General features: G+C 37.2%; 1 protein-coding gene across 1 annotated transcript in view; it reads right to left on the bottom strand.

The window, feature by feature from the left end:
- LOC119780385 (transcriptional enhancer factor TEF-3-like) overlaps window positions 1-16,856 on the bottom strand; it is a 44,839-nt gene that overhangs the window by 20,895 nt on the left and 7,088 nt on the right. The window contains exon 2 of the mRNA XM_038280415.1: window positions 6,529-6,593. The gene's annotated coding sequence lies outside the window, so the exon portion shown is untranslated. The remainder of the gene's footprint in view (window positions 1-6,528; window positions 6,594-16,856) is intronic.

Consider the following 16,856-nt stretch of genomic DNA (forward strand, 5'->3'; position numbering starts at 1 on the left):
TGTTATTTGCATGTTCATTCCTTTGTTGCAAGACCTTTCTGGCATCGTACCCTCCTTTCAAAGAACTGCCAAAGGAACAATTTGACCCACAGCTGGTTAACACATAGAACAGGCCATCTCCATTTTCTGAAGCAAATTCACTTTGTTTCATCCTCTTGAGCTAATGTATTATCAACTTGTGTTTCTTGTGGAATTTGTAAAGTTTAGAAATGCTGGCAGCTTTTCTAAATATCTCAGGCTCATCTCATTTAGGCTTAGTTCACACAGCAGATCTTGATGTGCAATTCCAATATTTATACTTTATTTCTGAAATCCAATATTTTTGGCTTGGTGTTTTATACTACTAATTAAATGCTAAGTGCAGAAGAAGAATGTAGACATCACACAGCAGCGCAGTGTGAATGAAAGGAGCTGACAGTGTCTTGGCCCCACATTTATCAAAGAAGGAAGGTAAGAAAAATACTGTGCATAAATATTAACAATTTCCATTTGCAAAGCAATCAATGACTGCTGATTTGTAGTGGTTACCCTGAAAATTATGTTAAAGTCAGAGAAAATGCTTTTAATACTAGTTTGAAAACTATGAAATCTGAATCAGATTTTATATCACATTTGGAAGTGGCTCAAGTTATTTTTTAGGGAGTGAAAAGACTAAAATTTGGGCTGCTTTGAAAAAGCTTTTAAAAAGTCTGATATGAGTCACATATGGACTAAAACATCTCGACTTGGGTCACATTAGCCTGCTGTATAAACAAAGCCTCAGACACAAATGCAGAAATATAACCCCAAATGTCTCTCTCTATAATATTAGTAAAGTCCTGTTTTCATGACACGACTGTCTAACCTGCATTTAATGGCTTTTTTTTTAAAGTAGGAAACAGAAACTGACATAAATATATTTAAATATTTTTTGTTATAGATCCTCTGCAGAAATCAGAAATGGCAAATAATTTGATTGGTTGAAGGTAGACTAAAAATGGTAACCAGATGTTAATATTTAAGTAATGTAGCTGATATAGTAAAGTAAAAATGTTAAGTGCCACACACATATATAAAAATATGAAATGTTAACACTGACAAAAAACACAGAACGTTTGTCAACCACATTGATCACAAACTGCAGAGATAAAAGAAACTGAGTTCGAACAAATTATGCTTAATTTTGTTGTTGGCAAATCATGTCACACTGCATCACACTGATAACACCAAACCAAAATACTGCATATTTGCACCAAATATATTTAATGCTCTAAACTTGCATATCAATGCTTTTTTTTTGTCTTCCACACTGTTTACATTTGATCACTGCTGCACTTTAAGGAATGAAAATGTCATTAAAGCTGTAGAAAACGAAATTTCATTTTGCATAGACGCTATGTATGCAAAATGACAATAAAAGTTGTGTAAGTCTAAGTTAATTTTGATTCTATATCTTTTAATACTGCAGGATGAAGTTATACAAATATGATCAAATTATAAAAAAAAAATAGACAAGAAAGCTCAACTTTCAACACACATGGAGAAATTTTGCTCTCTCTTTCTCACTATTTTTTGTTATAATCTGAAATCAGTTCATTTAAATAGCACATGTTCACAGCTCAGGTCATTCCAAAGCATTTTAAACACTTATTTCAGTGAAATCATACAAAGATTGCTTAAAAATGTCACCAAATAAGGAAACTAAGCTGATTGCTTCGAGTCACTGACTTGTAGAATTCACCTGACCAGGAGGTGAATATAGCAGCAGTGGACAGTTGCTTGTATTGTGTCACTGGCTTTGCAGCAATCCCACATATCGAGCATGTATATGGAAACATTTACATGGAGGAAAACCTCCCTTTAGCAGGAAGAAACTTGCGACAGAACCAGACTTGGTGTGAGCAGCCTTCTACTGCGGCTGTATTTGAAAGTTCAGAAGCACAAAGCCAGGAGTACTTTTATGTTTAACTTCTTCTAAAAGGTTAGCTGTAGTAGTAGCAGCTCCTTAACCGGCTTCCTCTAGGATTCAGGATTCAAGACAAAGGAAGACAGGAACATAAGACAGAACTAAGTGTCTCTTCTATAGAAGGGAACATGAAGGCAGCAGCAGGCCAGCCTCCAGAGCAGCGTGACAGCTGAACAGAATGCCAAGACAGATGAAGCAACTATGGGGAGAAAAAATTACAGGTCATTAAGTTCAAGTGAGAGACAGACAGAGAGATGTGGTGTGATGGAAGGGGTCAGAACCAAGGAGAGGTACTGTGTACAATAAAAAAAAAAGGCAAAACTTTTAAGTTTACAGAATATAAGTTTCAAGATGTCCTAAGCTGATTCAAATATTAGATATTGGTCTGATATCAGGCAAATAAATTAATATCATGTTGCAACTAAAATTTCAAATATTATTATTATCATAACACAAAGCCTCAGTCACAGGTTGATGTAGCCCATTGCTTAATAAGAAATGGGTCAGATGTTCTCACACCTATTGTTGTTGTAGATTGTTCTCTAAATTGAGTAACAGCACTTGATAAAACCGTTTATAAAATTTCACACCACAAAATAAATACTAAAAGAATGTAGGATTCATACTGTGTCAGGTCAATATCGGTATCAGTCATTTCTCAGAGGTGCCATATCAGTACTGTATTGGAAATGACAATGTAATAGAGAATCTAAGCTTAGCTTTCTGCTAATGGTTTAAACCGAAATGTTTTTTTTTTTTAAAGAAACAGCAAAGATACAAGAGACAGTCATAATGTACTCTCCTGCAGGTAATATAGATGCCTATTCCCTGTTTCTTTAGTTCATGTTTCATTCACTACACAAATTCTCATTGAGGGTTTGCTACCACCTCCCTGTATTCTTACTATAAGACATTGAGAAATGTATGCAGTTCATGTTGGGAAAGAGGGACTCTGTGTCCAAACGTCCGCCCTTACCTCTAAATCCCTCAATCACTCTATAGAGCAGAGACTATATGGTGGACTTTATAGTGAAATCAGTTAACTGACAGGTGATCACTACTTTTCACTCCCTGTCGGTCACGTAACTCCAACTCCCCGCACCGTACCTCCGCCATATCTGTTATTTATTGCCGCCACAACAAATCCCATGATGCTTTGTGAGGAGAGATCTTGCAAAGCAATCTGGGATATATCTACTCGTGTAGTGACCATGGATGTACACTACTTTTCGAGGTGCATTGTGGGAACTACTTTTTCATTCACTAGACATTTGGACACCTATCTGAAATGGAGTAACCACTATATAGACCCCAATATAGTGATTAGGGTAGACGTTCGGACACAGATGGAGATTTCTGTTAGATACAGTGGGGCAAAAATGTATTTAGTCAGCCACCAATAGTCCAAGTTCTCCCACTTAAAAAGATGAGAGAGGCCGGTACTTTTCATCATAGATATACCTCAACTATGAGAGACAAAATGAGAAAAAAAAAATCCAGAAAATCACATTGTCTGATTTTTAAAGAATTTATTTGCAAAATATGGTGGAAAATAAGTATTTGGTCAATAACAAAAGTTCATCTCAATACTTTGTTATATACCCTTTGTTGGCAATGACAGAGATCAAACGTTTTCTGTAAGTCTTCACAAGGTTTTCACACACTGTTGCTGGTATTTTGGCCCATTCCTCCATGCAGATCTCCTCTAGAGCAGTGATGTTCTGGGGCTGTCGCTGGGCAACACGGACTTTCAACTCCCTCCAAAGATTTTCTATGGGGTTGAGATCTGGAGACTGGCTAGGCCACTCCAGGACCTTGAAATGCTTCTTAAGAAGCCACTCCTTCGTTACCCGGGCGGCGTGTTTGGGATCATTGTCATGCTGAAAGACCCAGCCATGTTTCATCTTCAATGCCCTTGCTGATGGAAGGAGGTTTTCACTCAAAATGTGACGATACATGGCCCCATTCATTCTGTCCTTCACACGGATCAGTCGTCCTGGTCCCTTAGCAGAAAAACAGCCCCAAAGCATGATGTTTCCACCCCCATGCTTCACTGTAGGTATGGTGTTCTTTGGATGCAACTCAGCATTCTCTCTCCTCCAAACACGACGAGTAGAGTTTTTACCAAAAAGTTCTATTTTGGTTTCATCTGACCATATGATATTCTTCCAGTCATCGTCTGGATCATCCAAATGCTCTCTAGCAAACTTGAGACGGGCCTTGACATGTACTGGCTTAAGCAGGGGGACACGTCTGGCACTGCAGGATTTGAGCGTAGTGTGTTACTGATGGTAGCCTTTGTTACTTTGGTCCCAGCTCTCTGCAGGTCATTCACTAGGTCCCCCCGTGTGGTTCTGGGATTTTTACTCACCGTTCTTGTGATCATTTTGACCCCACGGGGTGAGATCTTGCATGGAGCCCCAGATCGAGGAAGATTATCAGTGGTCTTGTATGTTTTCCATTTTCTAATAATTGATCCCACAGTTGATTTCTTCACACCAAGCTGTTAACCTATTGCAGATGCAGACTTCCCAGCCTGGTGCAGGTCTATAATTTTGTTTCGGGTGTCCTTTGACAGCTCTCTAGTTTTGGCCATGGTGGAGTTTAGAGTGTGACTGTTTGAGGTTGTGGACAGGTGTCTTTTATACTGATAACGGGTTCAAACAGGTGCCATTAATGAAGGTAACGAGTGGAGGACAGAGGAGCCTCTTACAGAAGAAGTTACAGGTCTGTGAGAGCCAGAAATCTTGCTTGTTTGTAACTGACCAAATACTTATTTTCCACCATATTTTGCAAATAAATTCTTTAAAAATCAGACAATGTAATTTTCTGGATTTTTTTTTTCTCATTTTGTCTCTCATAGTTGAGGTATATCTATGATGAAAATTACCGGCCTCTCTCATCTTTTTGAGTGGGAGAACTTGCACTATTGGTGGCTGACTAAGTACTTTTATGCCCCACTGTAACCGGAAGGCTAAGTCTATTACATCAAAGTTGCTCTGTCTTATTTGTGGGTTTTCTGTTTTTGCCTGTTATGAAACATGATGGGTTTACAAATTTTGGAAGTTAGAAAAGCCGAAATCCAATAACTGTTTGGTCGTTGAATGCGCCATAGATGGAGCTAACAACATTTATTGTGAAACTTCCTCCTGACTGAATTCTAATCAAAATCAGTTACTGTATTTTCAACAAAAGCAAGATGCCTTGAAACCAAACCACAGAAAGTACGGGGAGGATAGAATTTATATGAGAGGAAACTGCTTTTGTCTGCAACATGTCAACACATTTCACATATTCTGGCTGCGAGACAGCGAGGACTTCAGCAGATAACAGGAAGGCTGAGCAGAGTTTAAAAAAAGCCTAACTCCTAGTTTTTACAGACTCCACCATCTGCACATCCTTCCTTCAGACACAAATAAAAACCCCTTTAGTCAATGCGGTTATTCCCAACGGCTAATCTGGTAAATTTCAAAATAAGAGGGATTGTTTGATTGCCTGAACGGACCCTGAACACATTTTGTGTGAAATGTCGCATGGCACATTATACAATAGGCATCGAAGCAAACATGGAACATATTGTCAAGTCTTGGTTTGATCCTTTGGGGTTTTTAACTCCTCATGGGAGTGATGCGCCTGTGGCTTTGCTGACTTAGTAATAAGGAAGTCAAGGTTGGATTACTTCATCTTTTAACTCATCTGCATTGTTGAATCTGATGTCTTTCATCTTTATAAATAGATTTTTTTTGCACAGTTTTATATAGAATTTCCTCATAAAGAGAAAAAATGTGATACCATCTCTGCTATTATAGATATATAATACAACAGGGCAGAGAGACTAAACACATTACACCTCTACCTATCAGAAACATGTCACAAAATGACGAACATAACACTACTTTTATCCACTGACTTTGTTTATAATATATGAGAATAGTAGAGAACAGTTTCAGAATTACTATTCCTTTAAACAAAATTTTGAGATTAAAGCTAATTCACTTAGACAGAAAACAAAAAGAGGATTCTCAAACTGAGAAAAAAAAAAGATTGTTCTTAAAATATGGTGGATTAATATCTATTAGGGAGAAACAGTTTGTTCCAGAAAAATTGTATAATTGTCAGCATAGTGAGACATCTGAATAAAAACCAGTTTGTTTCTCTCAATACCTTTTTCATCCTTTTCTCTCTTCTTTTTAAATTCTAGTCTAATTAAACAAAATAACTCAGAAGTGAAGCTTTCTTGCATCAGTCACTGTCACATATATCAGTTTATTCATATCATTTATATAGTAAGGATAAATTTCCAAATTCTTTGCCATCCTGCTTCACTGCCCCATCTAAATCACAGTATTCCCCAGTGTCTTTTCCCCTCTAACAAGCACCAGATCCACGAGGTGCTGAAGAAACAACACCGACATACGATCCTATAGCATCTGTGCATTGGGCCCCAGCCCTAAATCAATCATCATCTCTGCCTTGCCAAGCTGGAGGGGGTTCCACGGGGCGTCGGCGCATCACTCAACAGGATTTTCTCCGGTGGTTCAAAAATAGCAGGCTGCTGCAAATGGCATGCGGACAGAACTCACCTGCTTCCTGGTCCGTGTCTTCCCTGTGCGAAGTTTGATGTACCTTGCTATCAACTCATTTCGTCCTGCCAAGGAAAAAAAAAAAATATTGAAAAAGTCAACATTTTTCTGCTTACCTATAGAAAATTATTACTATTTTCAAAACTGTGATAATTAAACAAAAAATACTGAATAAATAAAGTGAGGCAAGGCTCTCTCTAAATAAGTGATAAGCATCCAATCTGAGGAGACCAAATGAAGAAGCATACAGCATATAAGGTTTATTAATAGAAAAGACATAATAGAATAAGCTAGATATAAGCTGGAACATTTCTGCGTTTCTATAATTGAAACAGTTTCCCCATGCAAATACAGGGTTTATACAGGGCCTTTCAAATGCATTTATATTCCTTTCCAAGCTGTCACATCTTAAACACAAAAGTCTGGCTATTTTATTTGGGTTTAAAGTCATAGACCAACACATAATGGCACAAAACTGTACATTATACATGACTTTCATTTTTTGTTTTGGTAGAAATAACTGAAATCATAATCTTGGTCATTATTTTATGAAAGACGGCAACGCTACAATTGAAGCTAACAGTCTTATGTCTCTTTTCTACAATCTTGCTGCACTGACACTGACATTTTGTTCAGTCTTGTCTCAGATTACCACTTGGACTGAAACAACCTTTGTTAGGGTCTAAACCAGGGGTCACCAACGCGGTGCCCGCGGGCACCAAGGGGCCCTCAAGGACCACATGGGGTGCACTCTTCATCTTCTGAAAACAGAACAACTCACTCAGTGGGTTAATATTTTTTTATTCTGTTGCTCTTCTTTTTAATCATTTATGTATTATTTCATCATGTTAACTATTTCATCATATTTCAGTGGTTTCAAAATGACATTAAAAAGAAAATTAGAAATGAATAAAAGATTAAAATAAGAATAAAAATGAGTTTTTATGGATGATATTTACTGTAGGTGAACACTGATCCCTCCAGTTCATAGGTCAGTATTGGTAGCCCTTCCTGTGACTCGGTAGCCATGAAGTAGCCCTCAGCCATAAAAAGGTGACCCCTAGTCTAAACTATTCTGGTTGAACTCTAGCAGTCCACGTCTTGCAGTCCATGGGTCTTGCAGTCCAGGTCTTGCAGCCCATGGGTCTTGCAGTCCCATGGACCCCTGAGCCCCACACTGCATAATGGCCCACTGTTCCCAAAGTGGATCGGTAGAATGCAGAAAGTGAATTCTGTTGGTCTGTCCAGTATAATGACAATAGAAAAATTAATTTACAATACTATGTCTTAGATCTCACCCATGGGCCATGAGTTTGACACATAGAATGTACAATAACATTTTCTTGCATTGTAAATACACATCTTACTTTTTAAATTTATTTATTTCGTAAATGTTTTTAAAAAGCCCTGTACCATTATCTCACACAAGTTTTTTTTTTTCTGTTTTTTTTTTTTATAGTGGTGTAGCCTATCGCATAAAATCGCAACAAGTTCTATTCAAATGGTTTAAACCCCCCCAAAAAGGAAAATATTAATATTTTAAATCTATGCAAATTACCAGTGGTGGAAAGTAACAAAGTAGACTTACTTGATTACTCTACTTAAGTACTTTTTTTTTTAGTATCTTAAATTTACTTGAGTAATTTTTAGGGGGAGTGATTTCTACTTCCCTACACTTCAAGGAAGCTGCTAGTTATTTGTTCCTTTTGATCAGCCTTTTAGATTTAATGACGTTCCACAGATAATAATAATAATAATAATAATAATAATAATAATAATAATAATAATAATAATAATAATAATAATAATAATAATAATAATAATAATAATAATAATAATACATCTTATTTGCACTGTAATGCACTTTGCATTTAAGAAAAAATCTCAAAGTGATAAAGGTAAAATCCTCATAGAAGGGTAAAATCAAAATGTAAAACCTTTTGAGACCTTGTATTCAATTCTTGCAGAAACAGGAACCCAGATGTGAGAAATTTAGAGCAGATATTATTAGTATTTTATTAAGACGTTAGTTGTTGCCATGTGGCCAAGTTGTTCAGTAGGATGAGTTACCAAAGCAGAGTTGTTGTTTCTTTGTGGTAATAGATTCAGCCTTAAACATCTATTCTCTAATGAAAGTGTGAAAAGAACCGAGACTCTTCTGTTTTCTTTTTGGTTTGATTTTAAATAAGAATAGAATTTAATAATAATAATAATCTAAATATATTATTTTTGTGGCATTTTTATGCTGAGGTTCTTTCCAGGTCTAGAATCTGTAGCAGAGTGGTTTTAAATGCATATACTTTTGAATACTTTAGTATTTTCAAAAGTGAGTACTTCAATAGTTTAACGACTAGATGTTTGACCAAATAACTTTTTCTTGTAGTTGAGTAAGATTTGAATATGAGTATCAATACTTTTACTCAAGTACTACTGCCGAGTACTTCGTCCACCACTGCTAATTACTGATGCAACGATATCAAGATCTATGTCGATATCTGATATGAATATTGTTATTATAGCCAATAATCTGTAGTTAATATTGTTGAAAATATATTTTCTATATCCCCACAATTTTAACACTGAAAAACGACCATGCAGCTAAAATCATTTTTATGCTTTAGCTAAACGCCCCCAATTCTGCATTGCATCACTATTATTGCCACATGCACAAACAAGTACTGCATAGGCAACTCCCTTCCCACCAAAAACACATGATCAAGGGTTTTAAACATTGCATAACTACTACTGATTAGACAAATCGGATATTTTTAAAAAATGACTAACAATGACCTTTACTTGTGTTGGTTTCTAAATATACATTTTAAATACAAATGTATATATATAAAAACATCTTATCATTTTACTTCCTCTTTATATTTGTGCGATACTTCGCTTTGGTTTGTGACACAAAACACATTTAAATTTTTGGTTGTTACAAGAAGTAAAAAAAACAACAACAACAAAAAAAAACAAACATCAAGGAGTATGAATGTTTTTTGTAAAATATATTCTATGTATAAATCAGTGCACCAACACATGCAGAAAAAAAGTGTCATGGTTGTCAAGTGTGTCAGCACCGAAGGCTTTAAGTGTATCATGTTAGTTTATCACTAAGTATACAGTCCTGTCTGTGTGAGGGCTTGAATCAGTCTCAAAATGGCCCCTGGAGCCTTCGCTCAGCTCATGTCTCTGCAGTCAGCGTGTGTTCCTGTGTGCTGCTGACAGACAGGTCACGCTGGCAAAGCAGGTGGAGGCTGAAGCCATGAGATCCTCAGACAGGAGTCAGGATAGACAGGACACACACCAGGCCGGTCCGGTGAGACCACTGGTTTGTATTTATTTGTTTATAGAATAAACCCTTTTTCCCTGACTAAATCACACACCTGCTTTACACATAATACAGATATTAAATCCTAGTAGATATAATTTTATGATTAACACACACTTGATTGGGTGAATCTTCAGTCAGATACAAAAAACACGTTCATTTTTCCCTTGACACCACACCGCAATGCAAGTTTACACACGAGATAGTCATGCTCCACACAGTGGTAAAAACCTACCACATCTTTTTGTGACATACTGTCTCTTTGGTCAGACGTTTCAACACTCCGCCACCCTAAGAAGAGGAAACCAGACCCCGAACGCCGATCCCGTTGGGCATTTCGTCAACTAATAAAAGTGATCAGATTTTGGGCGGAATTCAAAGTGACGTTTCTGTCTGCCGATAATGTGAATTCAAGCTACTCACAGTTCATTCATGAACAAATCAACATAGAAAGCAGTTATTTGGCGGCAGGTCATTAAAGTATTTTGTGCTCTGAACTAAAAAGACAACATTAGACTCCATTACGCTGAAAAATTCACACAGTCAACAAGAATGTTATCTCAGCCTCGCGTTCAACAAAGCAGACGCCACTAAGCCAAAACATACCCATCAAGCTTAGAAGTCAGCAATTATGCCTCTTTTTGATAGAGAGCAAAGAGTAATGATGTTCTTCTAGGGATCAATTAAAAGCTGGAAGAACACTTAAATATATTTGCTCCAAGAGGAAATTGGTATTTAGAGTTAGTGATGTTTATTAACCACAGCTGGTAAAGCAGTGTCTATTGGAATAATGATAAACAGCGGTCTTAGTGTAATCTGGCATAAGATCTTGTGATATTAAAATGCCACAATATTTCTTGTCAAAGTCAGGTCTGCCTCCGAAAGCACCATTAAGTCATTGCATCTGGCGGTGTTGTTATGATAAGACTCAGATCTGTAGTTCAGGGCTTTAAGCTTATTACAGATCTATTTTTGAGACTCATATTTAATTAAAAAATAAGTCGTTCCTGTTGTGTTATTCTGTTATGTGACAGAATCAACTTGGTTTCACTAATATCTGAAGAACTATTGTCCAATTTTGGTCATTTATCTGACTGTTTATTTCAGGTGTTTATTTTTAAGTGAACATTTAAGAAACTAAATAATAGATGCTAATTTAGTGTGATTTATTTATTTTTTTGTCTGATTGGCTCCCATAATTTTTATAGCCTTTCTGAACTACAATTGCACCAGAAATTTGCCAGAGCTACCCGAAAATTAGTTTTTTTTTTTTTCTAGAAAATAAATAAACCACCAGCTGGCAATACCAACTTAATTACCTCAACAGCAGTGATCAAACAAATGGTTTCTCAATTTAAGCTCCACATTTTAAGTTTCAAAATCCCTGCAGCATCAAATTTATTCAACCTCTTAAAAACAAGGATCTTTACAACTAATGGGTTCAGCACTCTAAAAACTTCCAGAAAGACAGCAAAAGAATCCAAGCTCTGAAGGACTTTTAGGTATCCTTGGGATTGTTGTTTCTTTTAAAGTTCCGATGAAGCCCAAGCTTCAGCTTCGGCAATGACAAACATGATACTTTTTGCCAAGATGTCATGATATTTGCAAGATCGAATGCTAGTTCCCTCCGAGATCCCTCTGGGTCTCTGAGCAAGACCCTTAAACCCGGATTGCTCCCTGGGCACTGCAAAGTGGGAGCCCTCTGCTCCCCTAACAGGATGGGTTAAATGCAGAGAGTTAATTTCTCCATTGTGAGAACAATAAACTTCAATTTATTCATTTTTTAATGTTGCAAGTCTCCAGTGCCAAAGCTAGAAGGACAGGCCCATCTCATTACTAAGCCACTGCCGTGCTGAGACGCTGAGTCTCTGCTATTGCAGCACTGCAGCAAAAAAAAAAAAAAAAATCCAGCATGTGAGCAAATGTCACTTTATATTAATATTGGTGTAAATGAGTACCTATGAGCAATTATTCTTTTGGACTAATTTACCGGGGTATCTACTATATTGACATGCCTACTCCAAATATATCTCTTTTATCTCAAGCCCCCTTGTGCCAACTACAGTAATAGAAATCTTTATTAAGACATGGTATAAATGTGTGCATTTATAGATAATTATATTTAGAGGTTTGAAAATTGTTGTCTAATTTATTAATGCAAAACAGTTCAATAATATTGAATTTGCAAAAAACTGTAATTTAAGGTGCGGTTTGAATCATTTTACTGTGTTTTCCCCACATTTATTGGGTTTTAAAATATTATAATCTTAAAGCTAATCAAGACCTAATATAAAAGGCTGATGCTCATGGTAGCACACATGAATGCCCCAGTTGCTAATTTCTTTTTTTCTGAATCTTATTTTCTTGTTGAGAAAATGTAACTCTTCAACTATTCAGTTTATTAGAAGGTGAAATTCTTACATGATGTTTTAAGCCCTTAATACAGATTTTTTTTTTTATCTCCTTGGGTATTAGGAAAGTTTGACATTTCCTTAGCAATCAAACTCTTGAAAAAATGTCAAAATGTTTGCAGTACTTGATCTGAAATTAATGTTTAGAAAAGATTTCCTCTACTTCTCTGGAAAATATCTTCACTTTTCAAATAAAACGCACACTGTCTATCCAAGGGATATTTTAAGTAGTGGAGATGCTAACCCTAATCTTTTTTCTTTTTTTTTAAACCACTAAACTTGTTTGGGGGATTAAAAAAATGTCCTGAAGCCAAGATGCTGTTCCACTTTATTAACCTGCAAAAATATATCAAACATAAGTGTATCAATCTCTAAAGTTGGAACTGTTTTCTAATAACCAATTATGGATTATTTTAAAAAATATTTCACCACCAACTCCGTAAAGGACAAACTGTTTTCATCAGAGTGATAGTGTGGCTTTCCAAAGTGGTCAGGTTCACATTTCAAGCATTAAACAACTTGGGGAGTCAAAGACGCTTTCCCTGATGCACTAGTATCAGATGCCTTACCACTCCTAGTGTGAGTGCTAGACTCGTCAAAAATACCCTCCAATGCACCCATGAGATCAGAGAGGCGACTCAGTCACACAACGATGAGATCATGATATCCAAATCCAGTAGCCCAGATACAGAAGTTGCTCCAGCCAAAGCTGTAGGAAAGTTATACATTATACCCTTACAAATTGCTCAACATCTTGATGTTTATTGCGCCGCCCACAGTCACGGAAATTCCTGGAGGGGAATTTGATTCTGGAAACATTCCTTGGGGGCATGACAAGTCAATTTTTTTCAGGAGTCCAAAGTTCTCTTAATGCCTCAGTAAATAACTGAGACAATTCTAGTAATTTCACCAAGATGTGATAAAACAGATCATGTGTAAAACCACTGTCTTACTAAAGCATAGGAATGAAATGCCATTAAAACGGTTATTACCAATGTCTCTAGATGCCCAAAGCAGGGAGTTAAAAACAAATACTCCAGAAAGGGGCTGGTTCATTAAACTGTTGATTCTGGGGTCGGCATGTGTTCCTCACTCATAAGATTTTGTTTTGTTTTTGAATAAAATACCTTAAAATGTAAAATTTTCCATCCTCTTTACATTTATGCTCTAGTTTAAAGCATTTTTTCACAAACAATCCCACAAAAAAATGTAAAATGTAGAATTTCACAAAACAAATATAACTAATTGATTTTTCATAAATAAAGCAAAATGCTAATGCTCAATACTGATCAAGCACTGGCCTCATGGTTATCCAGCTATATGTTTGATAGTGGTCTTGACATACGTGATAGTGGACAACATGACCTAATATCCAAACCTGGGAAGTATTATTAAATATTTGCAGAACGAAGTTTGTCTAGAAGAAGAAGTGAACCAATGAAGCATTAGAAGAACTGTTAGGCAGGTTCTTAGATGTCTCTCCATAACCTTGTTGGCAGAGGTCAGGCAGGGGTGTTCAGGGTGAATGAAGGAGGCCCACAGAGTCTCCTCTAGAGTCTGCCTCTGGGCACGGCTGCTCATAAATCTGCCTCTCCTCAGTCAGGAAACAGCCATTGCTGACCTGGTCTGATTTCTCTCTCTCTCTGAGTTTCCGCCTCGGTTCAATGCATTCCTGACATTCCAGTTTAGTGACCGGTTCACCATGGCTCCTACATCTGCTGCTATGACACAGTCAAGTGTCTTTTATGTGTGAGTACATGTCTGCACAACAAAAAGCAATTTACAATATGTTAAAAAAAAAACATTACTATTTCAATTAAGCTGATTAGACACTAATATTTTTTCATGAATATGTTTTCTGTACACAGATTTTATGTTCCACTGTTTCATGTAAAGAGAACAGAGGTCAAACGCAGCCATGAGGAATCTCTAGAGCGGGTGTTATTTGTTCTTCAGGGGAGTCAATCAGCTATTAGGAGCTACTGTATGAGACCAACAACATACAAAATTGTATATTAGTCCAGCCTAACCTGAAGGGATTCATATTCTATACCTAGCAAAATCCAAATATTTACAAAAGTCAATCAAAGAAATTTCCTTCCCAACTCTAATTTGGTCAGGATATTACATAAACATATTTCTAACATCAGCTGATCCAGGTACCACAGGTGTAAATTAGCACTGAAGATATGACCTCTGGTTACAATTTAAGGGGAAAAAACTAATCATTCTCATTATCTAAGTACAATGCAGGAATTTTATTCAAGTTTTTATGTTATTGAGAAAATTACAAAATCATCAAATTGTTGGGATCTGGAGATTCTCTAGCAGAGTGCGCTGTGGATCCTCCTGGGCTGGAGCCCTCCAGCACAGCTGACGCTCATCAGCTCATCAGGAGACCGGCCTTTATAAGCAGCTGCCAGACCTTGCTTCGACGCCGCAGTGTTAGCCAAGTTTGGTTAGCGAACCTGAGCCTCTGAATTTACTAAAAGTTATCTTCCTAGAGAAACCTTATTCTAATTGCCTCTGTCTTCTCGCTCCTAGGAAACCAGTCTCTCTCGAGAAGCTCTGGATGAGCTTAACCTGAATCTGCCTGCCTGCCCTAGAGAGCCAAACCTGAAGACTGCATTCTGGAATCCACCTGCTGCTCTTGGGAAAGAGTTAATCACTTCAACCAAGGTCTGTTCACTGGAAGTCAGAAGTAAGACGCTGCTGCTGCCTAAGCACTCTGCTGAACCAACAGTCTCTGGACCCAACCGGTTCCCTCTCTCAGAACAAACCTGGACCTCTTCAAGGTATCCACTGAAATATCTGAAAACCCATTTAACTTATCTGCATACCCAGCTAACCAACTATCCGTCTCTGCAGACGCCAGAGAATCCTGCCAGGACCAGAACCTGAATCTTGTCTTGTTTGTGTGAAACTTTAATAAACTCTGTTAAACCTTTTACCAAGTCTCAGTGGTGTTCTGCATGTGGGTTTATCTCTAAACCGATCATGACACAAATCATGTTATGACAAATGAAATGTTAATACAAGTTTATGGTGGCCAGTAGATAAGACCCCAATCAGAAAATTGACCAAACTTCTGTAGTTTGTATGCTTTCCTGTAACGCAGTCATATCAGTTCCAGGGTCCAGAAGTCTGTTAACTATTCAATTAAGTGGTTAGGGCATAGAGCTTGGAATCCTGGGGTTGTGAGTTAGAAACCCACTTTCACAGACTGCCACCAGGCACTCTGAGCAAGACCCTTAACACCTGATATCTCCCTGGACGCCCCACTGGTACCCAAAGGGATGGGATAAACACAGAGCTAAATTTCTCCAATGTGAGATCAATAAAGTTAAATTATTATTAAGTGGTAGTAGAAAGATTCATAATCTTTTTCGGATGGATTTCTGCTCTTATTTTGTGATGTAAAAATGAAGAATATTTGGAGATTCTCAGTAAACTGAAGATAACATGCAGTGTGGCTGTTTTTTTAAGTGGAAACAATTCTGGTAAATATCAGTTGTCAACCACAATGGTTATAAATATAAGTATTGGCTCATAATTTTGTATGCCTAAAGTAAATGGATCAACTTAGCTAACATAAATCAGGCTTATGTTGGAGGCAACATCCGATCCGCATTTTTAGTGCCTGCCGTGACCTGAATGACTGAGAATTTACACAGGCATGTTAAGTTACAGAATGCACTGGTCAATATCCTGTGCACTGCAAAAAGATCCATTTTTATTTCTATTCTGTAACTTAAAGGTGTAGATGGTGATTTTTCTAAAAAAAAAAATAAATAAAAAAGAAACAGGTTAGGAAATATGAATAAAATTTGATTTATGCTTGATGCATGGATGTACAGAAAGGAAGATGTACCAACACAATGTGTGCAGCTTTTAAACTCAATTCGGCATTTCCACTTCAGCCTAATATTTTTCCAAGGGGAAAAGTACTGCAGAAACCACAAGTTTCCAACACCACACTACATGAGGAGGTAAAAAAAAAAATACCGTTTCCACTTTTATTAAAGCCTCTCATCCAACATGGAGTATCTTATTTTCAAGAAATGTTCTCAATCTGCAGTGATTCTGCAGGGGTTCATCACAAACTGTCTCTAGAGGTTTATGTTTGGGAATCCCAAATGGTAGCTGTCGCTCGTCCACCATGTTTTTTCCATGCAGACCTTTTTGCATGGTTCAAAATTTTCCTAGGTGCGGATTACGGAAAGCTAAAATGTCATAATGTGGGCGCACAGACATCAGGGCGCGTGAAGCATAAACAAAGCTTAACTGTGCACGCCAAGACCCTTCTATATGCTCTTCCGCTCCTCAGGGGAATTGCCTATCAAATGTGTGCGGGCTAGCCCTGTTGACCTCAGTCAGAGCTCTGTTTACGGTCTGTCCACCATTATCAACGACACTAACTGATTAAAAGAAAATATATGTTACACTATTTCAGATTTTTCCACTGGATGCATAAACACTAGAGTTGCAAGCAGCAAGACGAAACAAGCAAGGAACTACCACACACAATAGCAAAAGGTGAACACATCCCAAAGGCTAGCATTAAGGAGAACCAATAGATAAGATGATCT

The sequence above is a fragment of the Cyprinodon tularosa genome, unplaced genomic scaffold (genome assembly GCF_016077235.1).
Source record: "Cyprinodon tularosa strain WSP-4 unplaced genomic scaffold, ASM1607723v1 ctg16, whole genome shotgun sequence".
In the NCBI taxonomy this organism is placed as follows: domain Eukaryota; kingdom Metazoa; phylum Chordata; class Actinopteri; order Cyprinodontiformes; family Cyprinodontidae; genus Cyprinodon; species Cyprinodon tularosa.